Raw genomic sequence first — 6000 nt, 5'->3', positions numbered from 1 at the left:
TTCCATATGGTAATGCCTGTTGCGTTCGCGCAAGACCAGCATCTCCGCTAGAATTAAGGCCCCACTCTTGTTTTACTTAAATGCGACTATCACGTGAAACAGACCATGAGCCAGAGTTATGAGGTAAAAGGTTGACACTTAATGTTCGTTACCGAGGCAGTCTCGCTTCAGCCATTCTATAGACACGCGAACGGTCATCCAGACGATGCGTCTACTAAACACAGAACTGGGCCAGGCTGCACTAGTTCTCGAGTCTGTCTGGCGGTATACCTTGGCATACCTCGCTACACACAGTCGGACAGTCCAGAGACCTTCACGTTGAGTCAGACATCCCCTGGGTTTATCCAGGCTGGTCAGATTTACGTGTCAGACTAACCGCGATGACTTCAGTCGGGACAAACTTGTACCCAGGACCGTCAGTTGGAATCAGATTCGAGATAGGGTTCAAGGGCTGTCAATGACTGACATACTAGTCGCCGCCGAATCTGTCAGGTCGAGTCAGACTAGCCCCAGAATTATCAAAGTGTCAGGGTATCCGCGACAGCCAAAGCAAGCCCGGCAACCTGCCAAGTCTCCACGGCTCTTCGGCTGACGGGCTGAGTCGGATCGCCTCAGTCATGCCGATGGTCTCTACGGCTCTGGGGATGACGGGCTGAGTCGGATCGCTTCAGTCATGCCGATGGTCTCCACGGCTCTGGGGCTGACAGGCTGAGCCGGATCGCTTCAGTCATGCCGATGGTCTCCACGGCTCTGGGACTGACGGGCTGAGCCGGATCGCTTCAGTCATGCCGATGGTCTCCACGGCTCTGGGGCTGACGGGTCAAGTCGGTTCGCCTCAGTATCCCGGTGGCCTCCACGGCTCTGAGCATGATGTAACATTATGATGAAACCGCGGGAAACTGCAGCTGAGGCGGATAACTGCAAACTGGTGAACCATAATCGGGTGATTAAGTGTGCACCATAAACGCTGCAGCGCAGCAACGGAACTCTGGATAACATATAGCTAATTCAGATTTAAGAAATTAGTGATCTCAGCGAGAGCAGAAACACCGGTAGTCGGTAATTTCAACTAATGCAGGCATTTTGCGAACAACCCATGTCAAGGACTGCTGCGTCAGGTGTAGGTGCAGATGTGCGCGCTGTGAAGCCGTACAGGTGCAGATGTGCACGCTGTGAAGCCGTACAGGTGCAGATGTGCGTGCTGTGGAGCCGTACAGGTGCAGATGTGCGTGCTGTGGAGCCGGTGCGAGCCAATTCTGCTCACATGCATCATCTAAATTGTTTTGAACTGGCCCGGCCCCTCCCTCGCACCAAAACAACGAGAAAAAAATGAAATGAGGGGTAAGATTTCCTACTGAGCACAAAAAGTGATATTAACAGCTATTGGGACTGCACTTGATTGGGTTGGCACCGTCAACACATTCTAAGTCACAGCCAGTCCGCCAGGGCGTCTGTCTGGGGTAAGTGGGCTGTCAATAATGTCCTTCCAATTTAACTTTCTGGAGCACGAGTCGAAAAATTGATTCCAAACAGAAACAAAGCGCAACTAGCCGAAATGCAGCTACATGTACGCTTTGTTTTCAACAGTGGTGCCTTCGACGATAGCAGCGATAATACATTTAAACGACTACCATAACTAGTCACAATTACGTGTTGAGGCCTCCAAAGCAAAAGGGGGACCCAGATGAATGACGGTAGCACGCTGCAACTTTCTACGCGTTCAACTTAACGATGAATTTCGGTAGCAACAATCCCTTTAAAATGACATCAGTTGTGATGCATGCCACGTACCTACGACGTACATATCATACCAACATATCAAATGGTGCATACCGTGCCAACGATGAATGCAGCACGCCAGGTGTCTTAGCAGGAAAAGGGCGAGAGACTGAAATGGTGCACGTAGAACGCAGAAAACCAGTGACAAAGCCGTTAAAGCTGAATTGTGATCATCGCATTTCCTACCATCAATGCAATTGCTAAAGGCGTATTAACTGCCTGACGGCGGAGGAATTGATGAAGCCGTCCCCGTGAAATTTCTTGCCAACATGTGTAAGCAGTTTCCAGTGGACATATCCCTCAGACAGGTGAGAAACGGTAAATGTTGAGTGAGGACATATCACCTGTGGACATATCATCATATCCACCGGGATACATAGGTACACGTGATTTGTGGAGTGAAAGAACCTTTTTCATCAGAGATGCTCGTAATGTAAGAAAAGAATGTGTGTGGTGTGCATTATTACCCAGGTTGCCGACTGCGGCTTGACTTAAGCGACCAAGGACTCTGAATGTTTCATAGTCTTGTGTTTTTATAGTTCAGCCCTGGGGCTATTGGCTAGTCGTTTATTTCCCTTTTCTTTTGTTTTTTTTTCTTTTTCAGCGGTAAAATGTCAAAATGCTTTTCAAAATGCTTTTCAGCGGTAAAAGCCACGGTTATACAAAATTTAGATCTTAAAACAGTGTTTTGTAGCTGATTCACATAAGGTGCCTACATCTTTTAGGTTGTTAATCATTGATGCTCGGCTTGCATAAGTTCAGTTCAGCCTAGTTTCGTAAGAAAAACAGAATTATTGACTGACTGATTCCGTGCTTATTCAGGAAACGACATCTAATAGGTGACCCTCGTGTGCCAAGTCCCCGTCGTTATGTTGCTAAGCCACTTCCGTTTCAACTGCATGCAGTTATTGTGCCTGCCGTTCTCGAATGTTAAATTGATGTTCACGCCGTTAACGCATCATCTACAGGCGTTCAAGAGCCACCTAGGAAAACGTTGCATGCGATACTGGATAGAAAAGCCGACCCGTGCAAGAAAATCCAGCTACTTGGCTCAGCCGTTTGCCGACTGTAACGTAGATACCCACCGTGATAGTCCCGAAGAGCCAAACGTCTCACGAAGGTTTACAGCTGAAGTGAAAACAAAACGGACGAGGAGCGTTGTTTCCATTTTCAGCACGGCAACGTATGGGTGGTGGATAAGAGCAGAGCGTGCGTTGCGCCTAGCCGTCACCCTGCCCCTCCCTCCCCCCCCCCCCCCTTCTGCTGCTCGCTCAACTCGCTTGACATTGTGACATGATGTTGACATAACATATGACACGCTGCTAACATGTCATGACGCTGACATTCGATATGACACGCTGCCAGCATGGCATGACATGTCACCCTGACACACGACCGCCGTTTCCCGGGCCCGTTCATGCAATACAACAGCAGTCCATCTCCCACCTAGGCGCGAATAACCAACGTAGTTGATTCAATGACAACATCTCCCAGCAACGAACCCAACTTCCACGTCTGAGCATCACCAAAACCACTGACCCGTCCCGACGGGCACAGTCCGTGACCCCGGCGCAGCCTCAGCCGGTGGTCACTTGAGCCCGTAATGCCAGCGCACGCCGTCTTATCGGTGTCAGATGTCGTCATCGGTCGGTCTGGCCGCAATCGTCGCTGGGCGGTACCGAGCGTCGCGTGAAATCACCTCCGTGTGAAGTGGAAATTGTAAACCGCCTTCCACGCAATCGAGAGTAATCGGGACAGGAAGGCTGTTGTGATGGGGTAAAAAACTGAAAGGTTGGTCGATGGAAGCCGAGGGGGCGCGTTCACAAAAACCGAGCGTTGTGCTGTCTAACAAAAGCCGCCAGAATCGTGATGTAATTTATCGTACACATCTACACATTATAGACGATACTGAATCGTGCACGTCTTCCACTGCCGCCCGCACCCACTCACGGACGTCAGCCAGGGACCCTTGGCTGGTATCGAGTCAGACCAAAAAAATCAACAAAGTGTTAGACGACTATGAGGAAACCTCTGCTGCCCAATTATCCCTCATCAATATCATGGCCGGTCGGTCTAAGAGTTTAGCCCATTACAACTCCCAGCTTTTTTATCTCCCCGCCAAAAAAGGCAATAACAGGAAATCCTCTTCCCGAACGCCAAAATAAGAACTCGAAGGAACGGGCCACCGGAGCTATGCGTTTCCGCAGGGCCGAACAGCTCCATTCTAACTCTCCCGCTGCACATCCCCAGCCATGCCATGGGTGAGGGTCTCCGCCCGGGCCGCCCGGAACAGAGGTCCGCTGTGCGCGGCCGTCGCGAGCTGGCAGGCCGCGGACGTCGGCTCGTTAGTCTCCAGTTACTGCGGCCTGTTTTCAGCCGTCGGCCGGCTCGTGTCTGGGCATACGGCCGCCGGGCTCAGCCGGCCTCTCTGCCGATCGGAGCCGGCGCGCGCGCCCGCCGGCATGGAAATCGGACATTAGAGGCCCTGCCGCCCGGCGGCGGGTGTCAGGTGGCGGCCCAGCGACGTCACTGTGCCCCCAGGGTAAACGCCGGGCCGCTACCGACGCGGGCTCACGCTCCCTCACCAGGGAACGCCGGGTCGCTGCCGAAGCGGACCCACTTCCTTACACGGGAAACGCCAGACCGCTGCCGAAGCGGACCCACGCTCCCTTACCGGGAACATCGACCGCTGCCGAAGCGGACCCACGCTCCCTTACCGGAACGTCGACCGCTGCCGAAGCGGACCCACGCTCCGTCACCGGGAACGTCGACCGCTGCCGAAGCGGACCCACGCTCCCTTACCGGGAACGTCGACCGCTGCCGAAGCGGACCCACGCTCCCTTACCGGGAACGTCGACCGCTGCCGAAGCGGACCCATGCTCCGTCACCGGGAACGTCGACCGCTGCCGAAGCGGACCCACGCTCCCTTACCGGGAACGTCGACCGCTGCCGAAGCGGACCCACGCTCCGTCACCGGGAACGTCGACCGCTGCCGAAGCGGACCCACGCTCCCTTACCGGGAACGTCGACCGCTGCCGAAGCGGACCCACGCTCCCTTACCGGGAACGTCGACCGCTGCCGAAGCGGACCCATGCTCCGTCACCGGGAACGTCGACCGCTGCCGAAGCGGACCCACGCTCCGTTACCGGGAACGTCGACCGCTGCCGAAGCGGACCCACGCTCCCTTACCGGGAACGTCGACCGCTGCCGAAGCGGACCCACGCTCCCTTACCTGGAACACCGGGCCGCTGCCAAAGCGGACCCACGCTCCCTCACCAGGAACGTCGACCGCTGCCGAAGCGGGCCCACGCTCCCTCACCGGGGGACGCCGGGCCGCTGCCGAAGCAAACCCACGCTCCTTCACCGGGGGACGCCGGGCCGCTGTCGAAGCGGACCCACGCTCCCTCACCGGGAACGTCAGACCGCTGCCGAGGCGAACGCACGCTCCCTCACCGCCGGAGACTGAGCGTGTCTGACGTGCGTGATGGTGTGGTTTGAGCCCGAACTGAGGCGGTTTGTCTCGGCTGACCGGCATGGGTCACAGTTTGGCCCTGGCGCGCTGGACCGGTGCGCTCGGCATGGGTCCCAGTCTGGCCCTGGCGCGCTGGACCGGCGCGCTCGGCATGGGTCCCAGTCTGGCCCTGGCGCGCTGGACCGGCGCGCTCGGCATGGGTCCCAGTCTGGCCCTGGCGCGCTGGACCGGCGCGCTCGGCATGGGTCCCAGTCTGGCCCTGGCGCGCTGGACCGGCGCGCTCGGCATGGGTCCCAGTCTGGCCCTGGCGCGCTGGACCGGCGCGCTCGCGATCTCCCGACGCCTGTTCGATACTTCGTCTCAACTTAGGTTAGCGGGCGGCACTGAGCTCAGCAGGGTTGAGGTGCGGGAGTCGCGCGGTCTTCATAAGCCCCTTGCGTTAAAGTGGCGGTTGTTGTGTTGTCTCACTTATTTTCAACGGAAACCGCCCAGCCACTAATAAAATATGGGCCAACGGCTGCAAGGCAGCCTCAAAGTAGCCCCATACATCGCCATGCTCCCGGCTATCGCGACACGTGCCCGAGTTGTGAGCTTGTTCGCTATAGTCGGCCTGACGGCGCGCCACTCCATTCGCCTTCAAGGACCGGGTATTGATGACGGTCACCTGAGTCACGTGCCTCTCTGCTTGAACAGCCACGTGACCACGAGGGGAGGACCGGTGCCGAGCTGATCGTCTCAGTGCCCTCCCT

This window comes from Pollicipes pollicipes, unplaced genomic scaffold (assembly GCF_011947565.3).
Source record: "Pollicipes pollicipes isolate AB1234 unplaced genomic scaffold, Ppol_2.1 Scaffold_7261;HRSCAF=8764_pilon_pilon_pilon, whole genome shotgun sequence".
Taxonomy (NCBI): Eukaryota; Metazoa; Arthropoda; class Thecostraca; order Pollicipedomorpha; family Pollicipedidae; genus Pollicipes; species Pollicipes pollicipes.
This window is presented reverse-complemented; position numbering follows the sequence as displayed.